The 25,523-nt window shown below is 40.0% G+C and overlaps 1 protein-coding gene across 3 annotated transcripts in view; it reads right to left on the bottom strand.

Moving 5' to 3' along the window:
• The window catches only part of LOC124161488 (protein vein-like), a 325,924-nt gene that overhangs the window by 195,526 nt on the left and 104,875 nt on the right, over positions 1 to 25,523 (bottom strand). The window lies entirely within an intron of this gene.

The following is a 25,523-nucleotide window of genomic DNA, read 5'->3' as shown; positions in this document are numbered from 1 at the left end:
GCTGAGATACGAGGCCCTCGCAGTACATCGAGGATGGTAAAGCGGACCTGTTGCGGGAAACGAAGGTCTAAGGTTCTATTTCCAGTCGAGGAGAATTTTTTCTCATGTAATTTTCACCCTTCCCTTGTGATAGAACGCGTCTCGGTTTCCGAAATTTCGGCCGATTGGAGAGAGATAATTTGGCCCAAATAGCCTTTTTGACTATATTCGCAGGGAAAGCGTTATAGACATTACGAACACTGCTGTCCTTTCCAATGCCTCACTAGCATACTCCCACTATAATCACGAATGAATGTCTTCCTTACTTCACCGTATTATATTCCCGCATGTCATCTATAGTGTTAAAACATTTCTCCTATGACACACGCGAAAACCATTTGTTTTGGATACGTAGTCGCGAACTCACCTCCTCAACAATGTCATCCTATCAGTTTTCTGACTCGACCCTTGGTCGCTCACTCATATCTCCCCCTCCCACTCGAACAGTCCCTTCACCCCGAAAAATCCCTTCGTCTATTGTACCCCGTGAATGAGACGCCCCCTCATACATAAAGCATTTAGTCGTGACGCTCTCCTCGAAGAAGATCTAGCACGGCGCCCATAATGATCGCATGCCTAACCGTTGGAATGTCCCGCACATTCATCTCGGGTGATTTAACTCTTGTGTTCTTTTTTTTTTCTTTCTCGTCGCGTTCCTTTGTATCGTGTGTTCGGAGTCGATCTTCGTGTATAACTACGTGATGCCGCGTTCGAAAGATTGGAGGATATTTTTGCTGAAAGAATCATCGCATTCTCTCCGGGGTAACATTATAGTATCTGACATCTATCCCTTCTACTTTGTGTCGCTAATGTATTATTCAACGTATTCGGTACGAGTGATTTAGTAGAATCTATAGAACTCATTTAAGTCTTGTTCATAATTAAACTTGATTTTACTTGGCGCAATTGTGGATTTCAAAACTCAAAAAGAACGTCTGTTAGAGCGCTACACCACGATAAAATGTCGTTACTCAACAGACAAGCCAACATCCAACGATAGGTACGCACCACTGCGGATTCAAGTGGAACCACATTTGTAAACGTTGTTACTACGATCACATCGGAATAACGCAGTGCTAAGGTCATTCTCCGCAGAGCAGAGCAGGACAGGGATGTGGTCGGGTGGCAATTACTTGAGAAAGGCTCTAATACTCTCGAAATGACCAGTAGCAAGAATTTTATCTATCGATAGACATGTACGCCTCTAAAGTCGATTTTATGATTTTTACACTGCTTAGGGCGTGATCAAAGTAGTATGTCATTTATAAGTCTGGTTCATAATGAACTAAGTTAAACTTTCGTGAACGGAAATTTACTCTCGGTCAACGGTTGACTTATTAGCATATCATAAGACCGAAGGCACAGCGAAACTCAATGATTATTAATTGCTCTTTTTGATGTGACTTTAATCAAATCCTGAAGATATAACATTAATGCCTCAGCAAAAAGTTGGCGATTGGTTGAGGTATGTAATATTTAACTGGACCTCCATGTAACGAGAAATGGAATCAACTAGGCACCAAATATTGGTCAATAGGAAAAATGTAATCAGTGTGTGTTTTAAACACTGCGATACCTATTAGGACTTAATTGGGACCTACTTTTCATTCCTATCAAATTCATTAGCACTTTATCATGGTAATTTGTACACATATTCTTCTTGATGTGACCTAAACCCTGCATTTATTTCTGGTATACATTGTTAAAGCATTTGACCTGTGTAGGAATGATCAGGATCAGGAGGCAAATATTAATATTTTAGTTCTATGATGGTTTATTACAGCCCATCCAACTGTTTATATCAATGAAAATGAAAACAACCGGCTTCTCACATACCCAATGAAATGTTCTTCTAATGTGAAATGCTCGACTTCACCTCGACTGTTTCTTTTTTTTTATAAACCCAATTAATTTAATATCTCCATATTTTGGAATTACTTAAATGTTTTTACCTGTGTCCAAGTGTCCTTTAATACGTAAGCTATATAAAATAGATTATACGCGTACTTGCGAGTCTACATGTGTGTCATTTTAGTTGAACCTAATTAGTTTTTTTTAATTTTTCATTTATTTATATTTTTTTTATTCCGTTGTGAAGAAAGGCTGAAGCCGGAAATGGAAGAGGCCGCGGAATCTCAAATCCACGTCTTGATTAATATCTTTGCGCGAGTGAAAAAGGACCTTCGTGATTCCCACCGGAGTTCCATCACTTATAGCCAGAGAATCCGTTTTGTGGAGAGTGCTCCTGTCTGAGTTTTGCTTGCCGTCATTTCCGCTCCGCCGATACAGGTCGGTAACCCACTGCACGCGCGCTCAAGACTAGACACAGGTGCCGCCGCATGTCTGGGCAGTATGTCCCACGGTCTGACTGATTCAGGGTTCACTCAATTACTCCATCCGGATCCATATAACAAGCATGTGTACTTAATGAGGTTCCATCGTGACTATGAAAATCAAAATAATTAACAACAAAATCTTAATAATGAATACTTTTCTCGTCAAATGAGCTAGATTTCATTTATGGAGTTTATTCATTGATGGTATAGGTACATTAAGATGACAAAGCAAGGAATATTTATCTTCACAATCCGGAAAACAGCGTATTAAAGGCCTTTATATTGTAGGAATCCAACGAATATCAACATCAGATGATCACAAATAGCCATTCCTGGATAGGGTCAACCTACCCACGCGGCACTCGAACCCGGGACCTTCGGCGCGCCAAGCGAGGATTTTTACTCCGCCGCCACCGAGGCCGGTAATTTGGACAATCAGTGCATATAATTTCAAAATACCATCTTTTCCGGTGCTGTGAGCATGAAAAGTTTTTCATCTCATGTGGTTCTACGATATTTGCGCAATCTGGGAGTAAAAAGATCTTTATTTTTTCGTTAAATCGGCCTGTTTACGCATGATGAACTTATATCACGTGGTTTCATCGTAGGACTCATTTCTCATAATGTCGTCCCTTGTCTGCATTTTCACATAAAGGCTAGAGTACTACTTTATAAGAATCCATTAGCTCTTATCAATCACTCTATGCCTGTAAGAGTATGAGGGAACGAGGATGCACGGACCCCCCAGAAATGAGGATAAAAAATAAATGCCTTTTTCGGAAATAGTTAAATAAATTGTGCAGGAGAGTATGACCGCGGCATGCAGTTACACCCCGCAACATATATATTATTATTCCTGTTGGTATCTAAGCTTTGATTGTCATGCAGTTCACACGTATATAGTGATATACCATGACGCTAAATTGATCTGAACCACTTGCCATCTACATATCAAGTTATTGCTTAGCAGGGTACGCGCGATAGATGGAGTTCCTGCCTCACTTTGACTAAACTGCGGTAGGTGTTTCCTGAAATGAAATAGTTTGAAACCCGCCGTAGACAGCCTAAAGGTCGGGGATAGTGAAACAAAAACAAGGATATTTCGGCGAGGCGATCGATAGAGACAGGGATATCCGAAAAGCCGAAATCGCTCAACTGAATTTGACGAATATTACCTAAATCTTCTGACTGCCGCGATCGCCTATCGTCACTAAGGTTATCTGCGTTGGGGCCACCCCAAAGTTTAGAGTTGGCAAAGTTAGTGGCCTCAAGGGCGAGCCAGGACCCTCTCCTAAATTTGAATCATCATATGCCACTGATATTCGTGCGCAGGTTTCCGCGGCGTTGTTCACGATGACTGCTGATTTTCGGGTTCTCCAGCCGCGTCTGTCGTTTATGGTTGACAACAGTTTCGAAAGCCATCCTGCTTCCGTCTTCAGGTCGAAGGTGAGAAGTTTTCATTTTTTGCCGTCTTATATAGCACTGGACGATCTCCCCCTGTGCGCTGATTGGTCAGCACTCTCTTCCAAACGTTGCTGATTGGGTAGCCGTTGTCCCTGTTGATATATATATTTTTTTGAAATTCACAAAACACAATATATAAACAGGGACAACGGCTACCCAATCAGCAACGTGTGGAAAAGAGTGCTGACCAATCAGCGCACAGGGAGAGATCGGCCAATGTTATATAAGACGGCAAAAAATGAAAACTTCTCACCTTCGACCTGAAGACGGAAGCAGGATGGCTTTCGAAACTGTCAACCATAAACGACAGACGCGGCTGGAGAACCCGAAAATCAGCAGTCATATGCCACTGATGCCCGCAGTGGATTCTATTTTTCCGTGCCCCGATTAACGAGACCATGTCCTAGCCCTTCCCCGGTCGGTCATTTCGTCGGTTTTTTTGCGTTCCCAATGCTACTGCTGAGATGTTCCATTCGGGCGTGAACTCTCTCTCTCTCGGAGGCCCCGAGTGCACGTGCTCCCGCGCCAACGCTTGATCGGCCGAGCGGACCCGATGACTTCACCCGCCTCTCCCCCCCCCCACTAGACCTCCACCCCCGCTCCCCCCCCCCCACAAGCAGCTAATGACATAAATCCGCCCTGCTTCTTCCTATTGAGAGAGTTGGAAAATCACAAAGAGGGCAAAAAATGAAACGACACGGGTTCGACATCCTGCTGAATGTCCTGGATAGGGAATTTTTTTGTCAGAAATGGAAGTACAAGATTTTCTCCAAAACTCAGGGTCCAGAAAGTTATATCGTTGTATCCCATAATTTTACGCGGAAAAAATCATAGTGAAAGGATAAGATAATGTGAATATCTACTTTACGTTTCGGGTGAAACTTTATTTTTTTCAGGAAATGGAAGGTTCTATTTATTAATTGGATGTTTATTTTCAAGGAAGCGTAGGCTTCTAAAGTTTTGTTAACTTATGTGGATTTATCTTCCATGATTTTATGGAAGTATTTAGGAAAAACTGGTGAATAACATGAAAAGGCGAAAGACACTTATGGTGTATATTAGAAATCTAATAGTAAGCCAATGGCTGTTTTCCATTTTTTGGGAATTCTAACCACGAGGCGTAAAAATTGAAGTATCCAAATATAAGTTTCTACCCATAAATCCATTAATGATTGTATATTACCTAATGTCGGTATCAGGAGGTTGGACTCTTTTGCAATTAGAAAATTGTGGTTTTATAAGTTAGGCACGTCTAGTAAATTGACAAAATTTTCGCGGGATGATATATGACATAACATCACGGTTTATCATAATTAATGCAAAAGACAACAATACAGCTGATCCAAATAATTGCCGTGGATAAAATTTGTCTCTTAAACGCTGTAATTCAAGGAGCGCAGGTTGGTCCGTAATGATTTTGGCAATTTAAATGATGCGGGAAGTAGGTTACTCGCAGGGTATTTTAGTGCCACCCAAAATATATATATGCTCGGCGTAAAATATCCCCCTGCCCTCATTATAAGATCTAGGTCCACATCTCTTTCGATGCGTCTCAGTAGTTTCACTTTCGAAGTTGATTAATATTTGGAGTTGGGAATGAAGATGGAAGCGTTTAGAAATTCAGATGCTTCGTCTGAGATGCTGCCAGCTTCCGACAGATGAAAGCTATCCCCAAGTGACACTGCTATGGTTACATAAATGACTTGCGACGGAAACTTCCATCTCATCTCCTGTGAGGCGGTGCATTTTCCGCGAGATGAGAACTCAATAAATCTGCAGCTGGACCAGCATCGAAGTAAGTAAATACGTTCAATTGGGCTCTTGCGTTTGATTATGATCTTTAGTTGTGTTTTCAAACTAACAACAAGTACTTTACAAAATTTACCATTGCTCTTTGGCCGTTAGTATCAAAGTATTTTACCGATTAAGGTTGGTTTCCATGGAGTACTTAGGAAGTATTCTGGCAGCATCCTTCCTTCATGGACTTCCCTCGTCAATTCAGAATAGGGCCTACTATCTTTTATATTCAACTGTTGTGTTGATGAGAATATTCTCTCTTATTGATAATATGTATGACAGAAAATTTTACGCCCTACTAATTTCATTTACGACCGGTTATGTAAGTGTTCATATCATCATCTGCATTATGTTGATGATATGTAGGAAACCTATCGTAAATAAAACTAATATTGCGGAAATTTATGAGCCTTCTGTATGACTTCCTCCATATTAATCCTCACACTCTTTGTACAATAACTTATCTTTTAACTGCAAAGTTATTCGATGTACTGCACCAGACTGATGTAAAGGTGTTCCCTTGTTGAAACATTGCACTCGCAATATCCCATCATTACTCGTTTGAATGCATTTGAACTCATTCATATGATTATGTTCTTAAGTAATGCTTCCGAATTTCATCACAAAATTTAACATTGCTCTTCTACCGTTACTATTTAAGAATTCTATCGATTAAGGTAGGTTTATAAGAAGTGCTTAAGAAGTATTCTGGCTGCCCCCCTCCCCTCATGGACTTCCTTCTTCAATTCTCTATTAATTTAACTCTCTTTCACTATATTTGGTAGCGGAAAGCAGCAAAATCTCGCTTAAATATTCAGCTTTTCATAGCTTATGATGTTTATAAAAAAAACGCACGATTTTCATCGATTTTAAAACATTGAAATGCATATCAATTCAGTTGATTTTTATGACAATTAATATCACTGATGCTTAATGAAGAATGATAATGACAACCAAAGGGATTGGGGATTAATGTAAGCTTCCCGTGAATGACTCCGAGCGAGACGCCGCATTGCCGGCTTCCTGGACTGTTAAAACTGCTCTGAGCGTCAAAAGTGATGTCCCTGTTACGCCTTCTCGTGTGGCCGAACCTATACACCGTAGGAGAGAAAAAGAGGAGAAAAAGCACGGGAGCCGGACGTTTTGTCGCATCCCGCCGCAAACGAGAAAGGAAATCAAGACTTAACGGATTCGAAGGAAAGAAACAGAACGGAGAGCGGCGAGGAAAAAAAATGCGGGCCCCCAACGTTTTGTCTCACCGACCACCCTGGTGGCCGTGTGTTTCTTTGAGCTTCTTATCTGTCTCTCTTCTTTATTTCATTTCTCTCGCCTTTTCTTTTTGGCGCTTCTCGCCCAGTTCCTCGTTCCCCAACGCTACCAAGGAGGTAACTATCGTTGAGGTGACTGGAGCGGTAAACATCGGTCTTTGAGCTCAAAATGTTAGACATTTCTTCTGTATACATGCCAAAAAACTACAAATAGCTTGTTTTCTGTTATCTCTACTTTTTATGCGGTGGACATTATCTCCTTTGCAGCGATAGGCAATGGAATAGAAGTATTTAAATTTTTTTTCTCGGATCAATTGTGTATCGATTGAACTGCGAATAATTAATTATATTAATCTTAACCCCTGGCGATAAAAAAATGTGAATATAATAATTCGATGGCTAAGTTCTAATAACACATACCTCAAAGACAGAAACTTCTCAGAAGAGCAAAAAAACGATTAATTTCTTTTACTTGCACTCTGAAATTAAAAACCAAAAGTTCATAAAACTGAAAAAAAAGCATTCAATTGCAAATAAAGAGTTGTTATTTGCTTGTAATTTTATTTTATAATGTTATTACGCTTTGCTTAAGATACCTGACTCAAACCGGCTAAATTTAAGATACGTGTTGTTAGAACTTAGCCATCAAATGTTAATTTTACCATGATGCCTCGATTCAACCAAGAAGACTCTTAGATCAGTTATTTATTCCACGTTAAAGGTTAGCATACATTTAAAAATATTGGATAATATCTTTACAATCATGTCTCTGACCACAACGAAAGGGAATAGTTTGAATGTAGGAGGGAAGTCCATTGTGAGAAGGGGACCGCGGTGGTTCGCAAAATGACTAATGTAAATCTAGTTTAAGGCGGTAGCTGCGAGAAACGAAGTGCTTGTGAATCTGATGAAAATGCCATTGAAAAACCTTTTACTGTTCTTTTTCTACCGGCAGCCACAAAAATCAAACTTTTTGCGATATAATTTCTGGAAATTGTTATTTTTTATTAATGCTCCAATCGCGATAATTGTATATCTATACTGATATACGTAAGCATTGAAATGTTTTTCAAGGCTCCTGAAGCATAGTCTATATTTATTTATGAAAGAGAATGCCATTATGACAAAAACTGTTATAATATTCGTTCGATAAACTAAAATAATCATGATAAAAATACGTCACCGCACTGATTTTCGAGGTATTTGCAGAGTACCCTAATTTCAATTTCCAGGGGAAATAAAATTAATCTATGAAGGCAAAATTGTGTTGATAAAATGTGAGAAAACGAATGGTTTTAGATCGCGCAGTCGCAAACCTGCCGCTGCGATCGTTGGAATACCTTAGGTAAAAGTTAGCTCAATATTCCTGAAAACCCGGTTCATTGGAAATATTAGCGAAAATTTGAATCCTTAAAAGTTCCTATCAAAAAATTGCTGAATGATTCTGGGCGTTTACAAAAAAATTTAATGCGTGCTGGACCTCATGTATCTCTTTTCGGAAAAATCACCAGCAAACTGCCGCACTTACTGTATTGAAAAGTGGCTTAAGCAAACTTTACCTGAGGTTATATCTCCATTACACATGATATAAATTGCTTTTTTCATCACAAGATATCTTTTTCCATGTTCACAGTTTCAGTTTACAACACAAGGATGAAAAGCTCATGGAATAAATGACGATGACTCTCCCCGTTCCAAAAATTACACTCCAATTTTCTCGTTAGTTCAAAATCGACCAAATCGACTGCGCGATACAAAACTATTACTTTTCTCAAATGATATGGAAACTAATTTTCCATCACAGAAAACTTCCATTGCCAGTGGAAAGTAAAATTAGGGTAGGTACTCAGAGTATCGTACCCCTATTTTCATGCAGCTAACACTATTTAACTTCCTCTAGACCATTCCTTAGCAAGATCGACCCACAACATTTTTCGCGTTAATTTCGACAGATTCCGCGCTAATATTATTACTTATACAATTACATTTTTGTGAAATATTACATACGTAAATGACGACGTATATTAATAATCATAATTTTTGTATGGGTGCTGGAATCCAATTTTAAGCTCTCTCTCTAAGCCTTATTTATTACTAATTTTGTCTATAAATGTAACCTCTGCAAATCTCTAGGCAGGGTTTGGTCACGAGGATCTTGCATATTGGGGATTAAGAAGGGTTTCGCAGACCACTCTCCAGTACTTCTGCCTTAATAAAGTTTACGCCTCAGCACCTTCACCCCTTCCTTCCCCTTTCCCCCCCAACCCTCCCGCCGTGTCTCGGCACAAAGCGTCTTCATAGTGCGAGGAGCAAAGAGGCCACACCGTGGATGTTGGGGTGGAGGACGGTCGACTGTTGAGTCTGCTCTCTCTCCGCTGCCATTGACCCTGCCGAATGTTTCCTCTTGCAGAAAAGATAGTGGCGGGAGGGGGGGGGGGGGAGGAGGAGGTGGGGTGAGGAGGTGGAACACGTAGGAGACCCTCGCGCGCCCCCGCGGACAGAGGCAGAGGATGACGGGAGCCCGCAAACAAATGACTGGGCACGGGGCATTGTTGTATAAGGTCTTTAAAGGTGGAGTCGGTTGCGTCATCTGTATTTCGTGCGGCGTGGGATGGGAAAAATGGTTTTGAGACACTTTCAAGGCGGTTCCATTCTGCTCATATTCTTTCGCCCGTCCGTTGGTGGGATGAGTGAGGCTGGCTCGGTGATTTTTGAAGAGGGCGAATGTCTTCGGAATGGGGTGACTGGCTGTCATTAGGCCCGAATCCCCTTTCGTATTGAGTTAACTATGTGAGTAGGTAGTATAATGCGCACCCCTCACAACACGCAATTTTTAATGGTAATTTACTCCATCCCATTCCCGCTGGCTTAAACCTTGTAGCGGTAAAAAAGCTTACGCGTTCCAATGACCCCTAGATCAGAGATAGAGCGAGTAACTATCAGTTACTCTCGTCTTTCCTATTAAGATAGGTATAAGAGTAGGAGACAAACTGGAAGTCCACGAGATGAAGTCATGATAAAAATACCGCCGGAATGGATGTTCAAAAAATATCCGTAAATATGGGGATGAGTCATATTCGAAAAATTTAATAGAACGTGGTACTATTCAGCAATTACAACATTCAATGAAAACTTGCCTGAACAGGGAGAATTATTCAATAACAAAATACATTACTGTATACAACCATGCTTAGAGTCGATGGAATTTCTCAGATTTCATCGACCATTAAAGCATTTCTTTAGTAAATAGGTATGTAGAAGTCAATTCAATTTTATTTTCTTTGAAAATAATGATGTGAATATAGTAAATAAAAAGGGACATTATTGACCCGTTACTATTTCTTCGCTAGAAGTATTATGTGAGCTCTGAAATGTATTTACTCAGACTAAATGAACTTTTTTGTAATTGTTCATTTCATGTAGAATAATCGAGTATGTGTAGCAAATACTTTGAAAAGTTGCATACTGATATCTTACTTTCCTCCGTATTGATTTGCAGCTTGTGAATGGCATTGCCATTTCTATATCCCCTAGAATCAAATATAATCTGTCTCTATAGTATGACTTCTCTTATATCGGAGAGTGGGAGCTTTGCAATTTTGCCCCCGTCGTTTTTCACGCCTGGAGCCTCCTTTTTGATTTCATACGGCTTTCTCAATGAAAACACTCAGATTTACGGAGCCAGTGATCAAATTTTGCTCTCTTCTTTCATTTTATTTTCTTTTACCCGAATTCGATCTGCGATATTTTTCTTGGTATTGCGTGTTTTCTAAACCAAAAGCTCTTTTCCCAAACCCTACCTGTCTGACATTATTCCGACGAGGATATTCAAGAAAATTTTGTTTCCATTTGATTTAAGACCCGCGAGCAAGAACATAGATGAGGGGGTGAGAATCCAAGGGTGCAATGGATTTTTTTCTAAACAGAGTAAGGTAAAGAAATTAGGTTAAAAAAATAAACGAGATCAACTAGATATTTAGTCGTTCATATTATTTTCCTCTCGATGTCACCATAAAACAGAATCACTCGCATCCCTTGGCCACCGAGTTTGTGTACATTTATCTGTTTCTGTACCTAACTTTGTTAAAAAAAACTACTTTACCCCTTTGCTTCTCCTATTCATATCTCAAGATTTCAAGTGAAACTGTTTGTAAGGTGTTAATTCATTAAATCTCAAGCTTACATATCAATATCGGAATTATGCATAGATCATGCTGTTTCAGTGTTGTCCTCCGTTCTCGGCTACAGCTAAGTCCAGGGCTCTTGTTTATGTTTACGCTGGGGATTTATATATTAGATATCATTAGAGTTCGTCCGCCGGGTGTCTTCTTTCGTGGAACTACAGCCCGCCCCCATGGGTGGCAGCAGCGGCCTCCGGATGCAACGGTGCGCGCCTCTTCCCGCCGCCTCTCGTCATGGGAGGATTACTCCGGTGGCCTGCCCCCCTCCTCCTCCTTTTCCCATTCTCTCGAGGCGTTAATGATTTGAGCAGTCGGCCTGTAAACAATGCGACGCATGATGACAGAGCCGTCTTTGCTCTCCTCTTCCCTTCCTTCTATAGGAGCGGGGACGTACTGAACCAAGAGGAGGTGCGCCTTTTCAGACCAGTTCGTAACCCCTATACGTACTTGGAGTAATTTATCGTGATTTCGGGCGATATAGTGACATGGATTACTCGTACCTATACGGGTAACTGACGTTAATAGCCCAATTAAAAGATAATATCGCTAGCTATGCTAGCAAGGTAAAACTTGATGGGGAAAAATTTGAGCAGTAGGAGCGATTAAAATATTTGGGTAGAACATTAGAGGGAAACGGATACAGTAGTAAGGACATCAGGAAGATAACTGCGTTAGCAAAGGAGGAGTTCATGAACAGGAAGGAGCTTCTGAGAGGATCGTTATGTAAGAGTTTAAAGAAAAGGTTAGTGAAGGGTTTGATCTGGAGTGTAGCACTTTATGGTGCGAAAAAATGGGCACATAGGAAGGACGAAAGAAGACTGGAGGTGTTCGAGATGTGGATGTGGAGAAGAATGGAGAAGTTGAAGTGGACGGAAAGGAGGAGGAAATTCGAAACGAGGAGGAAAGTGCCAGGCATGGTGGGTGAGGATAGGCCGCTTTCAGATGAGATACGGAGGAGACGGAAGGAATGAATGGAGGGAGGACTTGGCGGGGAGGGGACGTTGAAAACAGTGTTTGAGGGCAGAATGTTAGGTGAACGAGGGAGAGGAAGGAAGTGAACGTGATTTTTAGATGGAATGAAAGGGAGTAGGTCTTATTGCGAATTGAAGAGGGAAGCCCATGAAGGGAGGGTACGCAATTGGAGTGCTTAGTGAATGCTCCATGCAAACCTACCGTAATCCGGTAGATTACTTTATTAAATATTATAATCGTATGCAACAGATTAAAGATTGACCTCTCACCTATCACCAAATCGACTATGTTTTTGGACATTTTTTTATGTCAACCATCTAAATGCGAATTTTTTAATTTTTCGATTTGAAATGAAGATACTGTAATTGATTAAGAGGTTAGGGAAGATTCATTAATTTAAATGAGAAGCAGCCATTTAAGACTCAGAGGAAGCATTTAAGAAAAATTACTCTCATTTTTTTGGTATATTCACCTTGAGCCATCTTACGTCATGTTAAGTTCACATGAACGAGGCTTCCCTTGCTAGGCGGGCTTAAGTCGTTTGGATCCGCCCATCGTCCCTGAAACTCGCGTGTAAACGAAATTTTTGGGGGCCGCATTTAGTTTCGCACAGTCTGTTATTGATTGCCGTTTCCTTTGCCTTGATGAGTTAGAATACGGTAAGGGAAATCAGGAAAGAGAAATCAGCACTGAAACGGAAATTAGGAAAGAGTAAGAATACTTGTTAGCGTTTGAAAACCAATCGAAGCGATTAAGAGCCCATTGCATTTTCACTTGGCAGAATACGACATAGGTCGTGAAGATAAAGTTATCTGACCCCTTGCAATCCTGAAATAGTTATTACCATGCATCGGAGTTCGTTGTAACCGTGCCAGATTCAAAAAGTGTTTTTGACCGATATTAACTGAAGTTAACGTCCTATATTTCTCGTGAACATCACCAAAACGGTTTAGCTTCGATCATATGTGCCGCTTACATGATTTCACAATCCCCAATAGAATTTAACTCCAATATTACCTCGAAATAGTTTTACATACATTTTAATAGATGATTACTTTATTCTATGTACCCAATGAGGTGCACTCGCTCTGTGATTCATCCCGCATGTTGGTTTGGATAAGGTAGAGGTGTTACAAAACAACTGGAAATGGTTTGTCCACCAACATACGGATTAGTTACGGACAAAATTGTGTAGCCTCTTTTAATAACGAGGTTTATTAAGAACCATAAAATGTATCTACAACTTGCGAGACGCCCGCTTTGACGCTGACGAAACTATTATCAAGCCTTAAAAAAACCGTAAAGAAATCTCCAGAATGTAATTTGTGCATTTTACTACGCTGTATTTTCCTTCGCTCCCTTTTGTATTAACTCTTTCTGAAGAAAGCAGTACCGGTCCTTAGGATTTTTTTAATTCAAATATGTTTTAATATTTATGGTATTTGGTTCTGTCATGTAACTTCTGAATTCTCAAAGACAGAATTTATTTGTTCACTGTGCTTTGGTACCTTTTGATGACAGCATATCTTAGTTACAAGGTTATCCAAAGAGTTTCGAGGTCAAATTTAATGCCTAATATTAGCCCACTAAGTTGTCAGCCCTGAATTCCGATCAGAATTGGGATGCCGGTCGGTTTGGGTGAAGGTTTGAAGTCATTGAAAGAATTTGTCTCTCATATGCATCGAAAATTATTCTCGCTGACATCACAAGTAAGCGAGTTATAATGTCATTAGCCTACTCTTGATGCGGAAACCTAATGGATAACCTTATACAGTGACGGATGCATTGAGGATTGAAATGCCATGGACATGAGCATTTGTATTCTTATCGCAAAAGTGCCCTTTTAGCTAAGTTTTAGCTTGAATTATGAATATCATTAATCTAGAAGTACAAAAACAACAAAAGGTCTTTATGTTTGCTTTCATTCTTTAGTGTTACATCGCTACCTACGCTACTAATTTAATTAATCTTCTTATTAATGTTTTATCTTCAAATTGATCTCTGGGGACCCTATAGAATACATTTTTCCGTGGAGTTAACTTATGTCGTTGACGTAGCCGGTAGCGAAAACAAAAAGAAAAGCCGTAGGTCTTTTCGATATTCCGTCGTCTCAGATTCATTTTTTAATCACAATGGAAGAGGAGATTTTTCAATCTTTGTGATCCGTACATATCTTTTCGAAAAATGAGCACCCCTATAATTCTTTGGAAGACGTCAATGCTGACTTCGTCGATGACGTTTTTGGCTCAATATAGGACTGAACCACTTTGGGCAATTTTATTTCTGTCTTAGAGAAATGGACGGCATTGGATTATGGGGACCGCCTGTTTATACGTACAATGGGATAATTATTTAAAATTCATATGATTTCTTTGAGGCGCTAAGTTATAATTCCCAATTGAACATGTGTTATGAAGTCAGAAATATTTTTACCGCATAATATTGTCATAGGGAAAGAGTTATTATTGAAACTGCCTAATTATAAGTGACAATAAAGACATTATGCAATATTGAAAAAATGAAATATTTTCCTCAGACTCTACAATTAGATAAAAACAAAACCAGCATCATCGATCTACTCGCCATACAGTTGCACAGCTTCTACCCATCCGACATTCCGAAATGACATAAAATGGTACACATGTAATTCCCCCTTGATTGATAGACGGTTGTAAGTGAGAAGCCGACCTGGAGCCAATCGCCTTGTTAAAAATAATTATTTTAGTAGTTATATCGGCTGACTCCCATATGGTTTTATGGGTGCAAAAAAAGTCTTCTTTAGATTTCTTGTATTAGTTAAAAAAAAATGAAGTATTAAATTTAGCACTTGACTATAAAACCATAAAGATTTAAAATGTTTCTCTGGTTGAATAGCGTGCATTATGTACGCTCTAAATGACATAGGCTGCTAGGCTGACGGGATGGTTTGCTTTTTTTCGAGTGATTTGATTTTATACCGCGTCCATTCATTTTCTGGGCGACATTTTTGTCCACGATCTTGACGTTTTCGGGTCTATAATTAGTAGCTTGGAACGCTAATTGTAGACCGCAGAAAAACTTCATTTGGTAATTCAACCCGATTAATAAAAGTTCATATTTGCCAAAGGGAATAAATGGGTAAAATTAAGAAAGGGAAACTACCAAGTAATAGAATAGTATGTTCGCTAGTAATTGTAGCATAATAAAGCCGTGATTCGACCCATTTTAACACTTCAAAGCCGTTAGGAATCTTTTACATAAAACCATCAGTGTCATAAATAAGCAATTAACTTATGATTATTAACCTTATGCAGATTTTCTTAGTATGTGCCATAATCATGTTGAAATTTGCAAAAAACAGATTTTCTTAGTATGTGCCATAACCATGTCGAAATTTGCAGAAACCGGTGGAATTTTGTTCGTGGAAAGTTACTATTAGCTTTTATATAAACACGGATAGAACTAAATTCAACGCGTCAAGCCTGATACTCTAATAACCTTCAAACGGTCAAAGCCTTCGGTGGAAGAATGTGAGCAGAGGGCGGTGTTGACGGATAAATTAAGGATAAAATTCCTCCCAAGGATCCCAGATAGCTCATGCATAACTATCGTATTCGTGGGGGCTATGGCCCGACACCGCGAGGCCCCCTTATCCCGTCGACGGCGATGAGGCCTCACCTTACGACCCCTTCCTACACTCTTTGATATTTCCTCGGTTTGAGGCATTGCCAAGACCACGGCCGACCAAAAAGGGAGAACAATGGTAGTTGGGATGGGACGGGCGGGAGGGTGGGGTGGGGGAATGGTTTTGCAGGGTATGGCGACGGGGGGTGAGGTGTGGGGATGGAAGGGGAGGGGCCCGAGCGAAAATGGGTGGAGCACCCCAGCCTCGCGAATAACGCCGAACATTCTCCGACCCCGACGTGACATTACTGCCCCACCCTTGCAGGAGGACGCAGCCTTGGCATCTTCGCCGTTTTTATTTCTCTTTCTCTCGCATGTCTTCTTCTTTTATCCCCGCTCTTTTTAACGCGGAGAGCATGCAGTAACCTTACCTCATCCTCCTCCCATAGCGAACCGAGATCTTTCCTACCTGTTCCAAACCTGTCGCCTTGCCCTACGTGAGCTCCCGACTCCCATATTCGCGATAGGTAGAATTCGCAGGGGAGCAGAAAGATGATACTTGTTGGTACAACCGCACTGTTGGGGCTTGGGACGAATGATCGCGGTTGAAATCGATCCGTTTGTTGAGCCGGTAAGACGGTATGAGAATCGTAAGGGGGGCATTGATTACCAGTTAAAGGTATGCACCTCGTAATGAAGGTGAACTCTTGGTTTTTCATTTTTTTGTTACTTCGTATTAAAGTTTCTAACTCCTATTCTGCGTACCCTTCAGGCTTTTGCCGTACAAAGCAAAACAGGCAGATGTCAGTACGGTAGGAAGAATTATTGTGTGTGAAGTAACTGCTACTATAAAAAGTTTCTTTACTAAAAATGGATTAGCTGGCGTGAGAAGTGTATCATCAAGATATGACATATAATCCAAATACCTGAGTTAAATATTCACGCATTGAAGGCTTACGAGAAAGAGCTGGATTCTTACATGCAAATATAATTAATCGAATCAATATTACTCAACGAATCTAGGAACTCATACGAGATTCAATTTATTGGATTGCATTGCTAGTTTTTGTTAAATTCCTCATGGTGATGGATTTAAAATTTAAAAGTCAGAAAGCTGCTAATGTAATAATTATCCGGCCAGAAATATGTAACAAGATCCCTTCTCAAATCTTGAGAACAAAATCCCACTTTTCGGTCATCGTGGTTAGAAGTAAGTGATCGAAATATTTGAGAACATTTAGAACTCAAGGAATTCCTGGGAGGAATTGAAAGTATGGAAATATCGATAGAATAATATTCGTGTGTAGGTATTCTAACCAGGAATTCCCACACTGAGGTATAATTTAAAATTCGGCATTTTCGGAATGGGCTCACTTCGCTAAAGCGTGTCAGCACTTTTCCGGGTGACGTAATATCGCGTGATAAAGGTCAATCGGAGTACCTCGTGTTATATCTTCTATATTATTTCTACTGTGTAGATATCTTTTTCTCAACTTATACTCAACCAAACTCTACAAATGAGGTACCAAAATGCACAGAATTTATCAGAGAACATGCGACGGCATATCTTACTTCCTAAATATTGCTATTGTTTCCTAAAATTGGTTTTTAAATAATAAAAAAAAACAAAAAAAACAAACACCGGTAAATATTCCTGACGTTAACGGCGCACAAACTGATACATTTGTTCAATTGCAACAATATCTCGCATTCTTTAAATAACTTTTATCAGAATGCGGCTTATTCCATATTCAAGTCTCCTGTTGATACGTAAGTATGAGTCATCATGTGCGTTTATCAGAGGATAGTGTAATTACTTCCAATGTTGTGTTTAAAGAGGTCCTCTGACCTCATTTTGTACATGAACATTCCAATTAAATTTGTACATAAGACCCTGCCTTTTTTTCTACATTTTAAAATCAGAAACGCGCCTATCCCTCTGTGGACCTGCATAACCGCTGCTTAACGTCCCATCCAACGGACGGGGAGCTGCACATGAATTGCCTTCCACACAGCTTTTAAGCAAAGATGGGCAACCCCTTTAAAGCTGCTCCTACTGCTGGGAGTTGAACCCAGACCCATACGTTATGAAACCAACACTCTTCCCTCCACACCAACTCGATTCCCGAGACAAGCAAAGGTAATATGTAGAATACTATTCGAAAGCATACCTTAACTGATGGAATACTATAATTGCCCGGAAACCCTAAAACGGATTGGGAACTGCACTTGAATTGCATTCCACAAGCTTTCAAGCGAGGATCGGGCTACCTCTCTCAAGTTGCTGCCGCGGCCGGGAGTTGAATCGGGACCCATGTGGTGTGAGGCCAGCACTCCAACCTTATTCCCGGCTCTCTTTCGTGATAGCGTGTCAGCTGACGTCACCTTCGGATGACGTCATCAGCGCGTGTCAGGGGGGACCAGTCAGCATGCCTCTCGTATTGTGTGCGGCCAGAGCAAGGACGGACGGGACAATCCGGGGCCGGGTTCGGTGACCACGGAGGCTGAGTCCGGGGGGTGGGGATGATGCAGCTGGGAAGGGGGGGGGGGGGGGGTCGCTCGCAGCTGAAATGGGGAGTGGTTGGAGGCGGCGGTGGTTTATCCCGTTCCGGTTGCGAATTCCGCGGATGGAAAGTGGGGCCTCCTCACTGGGCGGGGTTTTTCTTCCCTTCCTATCGTCCCCCACGATCCACAATGAGGAGTTGAAGAAAGCTGTCACGATTGAACTTGAACAGGGAAACGATGCGACCTTCTTGCGGTGACGACGGGCCTCCTTGGGGGGGGATAGGGGAGACTGATGGCTAAGAAGTCGGAGGCGGCGTATCCGGAGTCGCGGTTCGGTGTCCACGATACGGCCTCCGCGCCAGGGGTTGGGGGGGAACAGTGCTGAAACAAATGAGCCTCGTGTCTCCTTGACGATAAATGATCGCCAGGCCGTGAGTGCCTTACTCCCTTGAGGTCTCGGCATTGTTCGAAACATACTGCAGGTCGCGGTTTGTTTTTTCACGAAAAACTCAAGGATAAATGTATCATGCGATCTTTTGGGTTTCCACTGCGTATAGAGTCTTGATTGTTGATCGCTTTGCCTATGCTTTTGTTATTATTTATTCATTCTTTTTCTTTTTTTCTAATTCTTAATGTTTACTCTGATTCTTTTGTTGCTAAATGTTTAACATCAGCAAGTTGTGAGAAAATAGAGGACAACAGTCATAGTCAAGTTTGCTTATTTCTTCGACAAATAGTGCTAGCGAATGTTAATATTAGCCAAAATAAACGCTTTGGTATAAAGTGGTCTTTCTCTGCCTACTACCGCAGTTGCTTTAAATATTAGTTTGTTAAAATTGCGGTATATATTGAAAATAGCCGTAGTACCTGGCGCTTATTGCGGAGAACGTGTTCCGTGTCCAGGTAAACGATTCTTTCTCCGTGAAGCTTTTGAATATTATTTTACAATGGCTTGGCGTTTTTGTATGTATACTCACAATAAAGGTTGAATTCCAGATCAAACACGATACTCGCAACTTAGTAAGATTTTGGCAGTGGCATAACTAAATAATATTGATCCAAATTTCAATAGAATAACAGGAAAAATTGTCACTGTTCTTAAATCAATTGCTGCTGTTGACCACTATTTTCCATCAGTGACTATAGTTTAATTTTCGAAATTGGAAATCAAATTCAATTATAAATACCTTTTTCGCGTTTTTTTCTAATTGCTGTTACAATGGCGGCAAATGTGAGTCTCTCTAAGAGTTTTTGTGCCTTCAGGATGACAATTTATGAATGTGCATCTTGCTGTGCGGAGGTGCTTATGAAGCCTCCTTTCAGTTCGAAGAATAGAGTGGGACTGCAGACGCGAGTGATGCGTTCTAAAGCCTATTGGCTTCATGTTGGATCCCAGGCATTTTTCAAATGAGCGAGGCGATTGTGTAGTAGTTAATGGGTCGTTCCAAGGCCAACGATCCGAGTTCAGTTCCCGATTCGCTTGCAGCCTTTTTTTTCATCGGAAATTCCATCTCTTAGAGTTCAGTGCACTCACTCCCAGACCAAGCACCTTCATCAGTAGTTTCAATCTTTTCTCACCACACTTGACCTCTGACTAGCTACCTGGCTAAATTCATATCGAATTCAAATTATTATATCGAGGGCTTTTTGCAAAGAAAGGGGAGAAGGTAGATGTGGATACCCTTGTAATGGTTTCTCGCAGGATTGTGATGTAGACTTTTAAAAATGGTCTCCTGGGGTGTTATGCGTTGGGCGCATCGAGAAAAAAATTCAAAAGCTCGCAAACCAAAGATTGGACACCTGTTGCAAACAGATCAAGGTACTTGAGCGCTTCGGTAAGCTGAATAATTATTACGGAGGCTTCCGCGGTGAGTCGATTGGTGATGGTTTTCCGGGTTTACACCGCGTTGATTCATGTTTTTTTTGTCCACAAAAACATGAATCAACGCGGTGTAAACCCGGAAAACCATCACCAAGCTGAATAATTGTTTCGGGCTTTTTGTGAAATTATTGTGAACGACTAAAATCTACACCGAGTGAACATACATCCACAGAAATTGGCAAGCAAATTGCCCAGTTCGTTTACTATACATAGGATTCATACTTTTTATGTCTCTAATAATAGCTTACTCAACTAGAGCTAAGTCACAGGGTAGAGGAGAGACTCAGCAATACTTCATTTCGGTGCGTTGAGAGAGACCTTGAAAATGCGTTGGAGTTTTCAATTTGGGTGCGATATCTATGACTTTCTCTGTACATTTCAACCAGCGCTACCTTATGCATAAAAAGATAATTTCTCTTGGGTCTTAATCCCATGGTCCCAGAGTCTGAAAATTGTGTCTTAATGAGTTCCTTGTTTCGGTTTCGCATATATGACACCGCCCATCGTAAAATCTTCGATTCTCCGTTAGGGCGAAAAACAATTAACCGGTCGTAAATCTGAAATTTAAAGATGCATCGAAGGCAATTCCATAAATTACAAAGTAAAATGTACGCCACTCGCTCAATTTGAATAATTTCTTTTGGCATCTTCACTTCTTCCATTAAATGCGCCCCAAAAGCAATAAATCAAGGCTTGAAGAAGCGATATAATCACTCAGGACATAAAAATGAATAATTCAGTACCTGATTGACAGGAGTATGTGGAAGTGACAATGTTCTTGCTGTTACGGTATCGTTAACAATAACGGTATTGCAGGAAGTCATGAATATAATGAATATAATTCTGCGTAATCATTGGAGGCAATAGCCTCTAATCATAAGTCATTTCCATTTTAGTGGAATAGCCATTTTCTGGTTTCAGGCGATACCTTTGAAACAATCCTATTGTCTTGTTCGCGAGGACAGACCTAAAGTCCTTATTCTCGATCCTACGGGAAAATTCCTTTGTCATCAATATTCAATGTCTAAAAACAAAGATGACATCCTCCCATTACGTCATGGTGAGCACAAGAATACAGTACTTAATGGCGAGACTTCTTTAGGATGTTCCATCATGAATTAGCACTGGTGAAGTAATGATTATTTCATCCACATATTGGAACATACACATTCTCTTTGATAGGCGATAAAAATAGTATACCCCATTATGTTACTTTGTCGTTTACTAAGCCTGAAATTGCATAGTGTCAATCGCAGTAAAATGATAGTTAAAGGTTAATGATAGATATATAGTTAAACTGAAGTATGTTAAATTTTTATGTTCTCTAAGAGCAATTTCCTTCGTAATTAATTGCTTTAAAAGCGTAGATAATTCGATCATTGAGCCGAATGAAACGAAAATTCTGGCTACTTATCACACTTATTTTTTTATTTAGCGGAAAACAAATCATTAAATGAAATAAACTCGCTGATTAAATTACAATAGCACCCAAATCGAAAAAAAAAGTGATAAATTACTTTCTTAATCTCTTTTTATCATAAATCTGATAAAGTGTGCTTTACAGAAAAATGACCACCCTAAAAAGTAATATGCCTCATTATACTACACTCAAAAGTAAATAAAATAATTCTGTAGCTTGAATTCAAATTTGATTTTCCATATAAACAGCGTTAGAGTGGACTCGAAGTGTTGGAAAAAGTGATTAAAATTTGGAAAATGCGAATTCAGACTGGTAAACATGGTTAAAAAGTTGTGGAGACTAATGTATTCGTCTGAGGGGTTTGAACTGTGGATGTAATATGTAAAATGGCATGTGTGTATTACAGTAGGAATTTCAGTACTGTAACAGCGATATCTTAGAAGTTTAAGTCGTTCATTTCATTTGGAGAATGTTAATTTGGACATTAAAACACGGTTAAACTGTTGTGGACACTAATGTATTCGTCTCAGGGGTTTGAAATTTGGATATAATATGTAAAATGTCATGTTTGTGATACAGTAGGAATTTCAGTGGTGTAAGAGTGATATGTTAGGAGTGATTAAAAGATACTAATACCAATTCTGATGTCTTGCCTAATCTATGAAGTAATATTTCCTTTGCAATGCGTGATGGAGATCAGAAACGTGATGTAAGATCCCTAAGGATTCTCTGTTGATCTTGACCTTTGATAGCGGTCGAGCTAACTTTTAGTCTCCGGAAGTCCTTAATCCATCATGGCGACTGTTCGCAAAAAACGCTGGATTTGCACAGACGTCCTTCAAGAAGAAATAGACGGAAATAAAAGCAAAAAAAGTAAATTGGTAGTGAAGCAGAACAATGGCGATAAAAAGTAAGGCCCGAAAATCTTTGGAGCGGTACGGAGTGAAAAGAATAGGTTTTTCACCTTAGTGACAGCTATCGCCGTGGCGGAAAATGAAAAGATCTGAGAATAGTCATATGCAATGCGAGGTTGATCGCCTTGTATGGCGTCTAAGACTACTAGAGAGCATGTTGCATTTGATAAATTATGTGATCGCTCTGTCCAGAAAATATTTGTATAGATTGATTTCAAATCAGCTATTTAAGAGAGGGATGCGGTTACATCTGTAAATTTTTAATTCGTCAAAATTTTGGGATTTGGTAGCTGTATACTTACCTCATGGTTGTGATGTAGAAGTACTGTAAAAATAAGTAATTTGGTAAATTTCTTACAGTTGTTGGATTCTTGTCCACATTTTTCATAAGACACAAAATAAATTAATCCAAACCAATGGAACAACTTCATTGATTTGGAAAATCTCGTTTGGCTGCCTAAAGTGTATTTTTGTTTTCACCGAGGATCGCTTCGATTGGTACGTCTATGGACTCCATGCCATATAAAGAGTCAGCCAATAGGGTAGTTTCCTTAATCAAAGAAAACGAAAGGCATTGGTTGCGATTCGTTACCCACCATTAGTGTATTCATAATATACAAATTATTTTGTTTTAGAAATCCTAGTTTAGACGAATGTTAATGGTCAATTTTAACCTCATTTGAAAAAGGCCAGATTGGCGCCCATGCGATGCCACTCCATGTGACGTTACAGGGACCTAGATTCTATACGAGTACTCAGGAGTTTTACATCGTCTGAGATTACCAATGCATGCATTAGGCACCGAGCGCAGGTAAACATTTCTTAATATTAACCCATCAAAATTGTCTATGGTCGGAAAGTTTCCTTCCTTTGATAGGGTGTTAATAATCCTTCTTTAAGCCAAGCGCTACCTGATGGCAGAGTACTCAGTACAGAGTCAGGAAACCACCCTATTAATAGCCGAGCTAAGTAAACTTGGGTGGGTGAAAACTACTTCATTGTCAATTTTCCCTCAATTTTATATTCTGGTTCTTTATTTTGCCACTCAAAGAGTATTTTTTGAATGTTTTGGGTCGAAATTTTTTGACCAAATATTTTTTTCTAAGGCATGCGTGATTGCCGTGAGACATAGGAAGTATGGGAAAGTATTTTCCTTAGTATTATGCAGTCTTTTTCACCCATCTACGATATTTTCAAAGCATATAGATATTGTGGCCTTTAGGAATGTTAATTTTCTGGAAGAGAACGTGGATGTTTTGGAAAAAAATGTTTCGTTGGCAGTACTGTAGGTGCTGATCCAGGAACGCTCAAGGTCATCATTGTCGTAAGGTATTTGAAGGTCATCAGGGGAAGTCATTTGCGCCATGTGGGAAGGGCAGGAAAGGAAGGGAAGTGAGAAACCCGGCGTCGGTATCAGCTAACTCTTAAAGAAAGACGTAGGGTAATCACGTCCAATCGATGGACGGAAGTATTTCACTCGAAGTAGCTCTCACAAAGGCCTCTACCAGGAATCGGGCTGTCTTTTAAAATCTCTGCCATTACCGGGATTTAATCCCAGACCTACAGGGTGTGAAGCCAACCCTCTAGTCACCACACCAACCCGATCCTCCGTTGTCATAGCGACGCGCTGGACGAGTGTAACTCCTCGGTGTGACAGCCCTGAAGCCCCTCGGTTAAGTGAGTTAAAATTGAAACTACGAAATCTGATATCCCAGAGCTGCTCCGCACTCGTCTTTTGCTCCTCCCGTCAGCATATATCCGATGCCATATTCGTCCCGTGAAAGGGGAAAGAAAGAAGAAGCCGGAAAGCGAAACTGGGCCCAAGAGGGAAGGATGAGGTCGTCAAGCTCAGACTGATGCCACCGCAAAACTCTTAAAAAGATCTCCACCGGTGGTTATACGTGCTATGTTTTTTATTTATATATCCTACCATCCAAAACACCTCCCCACTCCCGCGAAGGCCGAGGTGATATATGGGGCGAAGGAGTGAGTCTTTTTGGACCGTCCGTATGGCGGCTTGGCGCTCCATCGCAGCTTAAGAGGACACAGCACTCCCACTTAACCTTTCTGGTTTTGTGTTTTTTTATGATGAAATATTACTTTTTTAAACTTGCTATTCGCTCTTGAAATTTTCCAGGTATATAGAGTAGACCTTCCTCATCTTCCAAGTATGAAACTTTTACATCAGGGAATAGGGCGGATAAATTTTCGAATCAGAGTTTCGGCGAATTTTTAAAAATGGTCTACTTTACATGCTCGTAAAATTTCAAGTTGATAACTGGAGTTGTTTATGAATAATTAATGAGCAAAAGGCATCGGTTCAGTGGGATTCATATGTTCTCTTAAGGTTTCGTCGCGACATTGCGTTTAAAAAAATATTGAATACTCATGGTCATGATTCTCTATTGATTTTTAGGAAAAGTAAAAAATTATTAGAGTGAATTTAAAAATTCTTTCGTGAAATAAATCGACTTTGGCTGGGTTTTTATATAATAGAAATTTTTTTAACAACCTATCCTTAATGTATCTAAAAAAAATAGTGCTTTCACGTTAAATAGTTTGGGGGCAATTCCATTTGAAAAAGTATGCATATCTTGTAGTTTTTAATTAGGGAATATCTTTAAATGATCGCTTTGTGCAGTATTTCGAGTCGACTGTAGCGCTATTCTTATGGAGAATCAAATTTGAATTCATCTACAGCATTATTTTAATAGTAACTATTAGTGAAGCATAATGAGGCATATGCATTTTTTGTAGTTATTGTGTAGTGAATCACTCTTTGACAAATTTAATTTTTTGTTTTAATGATCGTAATCATATTTTACTTCCTCCGAGGAACGATAAAATGAATACCGAAAGAAAAAAGCTTTTAATAAATGTACTGGAGTATTGCAAAAATATGTTCTCTCTCTATTAATTTTTCACTGGGTCATTTTAGAATGGCAGTATTCTTGTGTACGTGCAAATAAATAAAAATTCTCAGGGACTTGTGGACATTTCATGCTGGTTGCCGCCGTGCATGTACTGATACGACGCCTTTCTTTGCTATTCTTTCCTTTTCACTTGTCCTGCCTCCTTTAAAGGACTTATCAATCCGGCTCTATCGGTCTTTTTCTCGCGATTAAAAATTGACTTAATTTTC

This window comes from Ischnura elegans, chromosome 6 (assembly GCF_921293095.1).
Source record: "Ischnura elegans chromosome 6, ioIscEleg1.1, whole genome shotgun sequence".
Lineage (NCBI taxonomy): Eukaryota > Metazoa > Arthropoda > Insecta > Odonata > Coenagrionidae > Ischnura > Ischnura elegans.
Note: the sequence above shows the minus strand (reverse complement) of the source record. Positions and strands in the feature narration are given on the sequence as shown.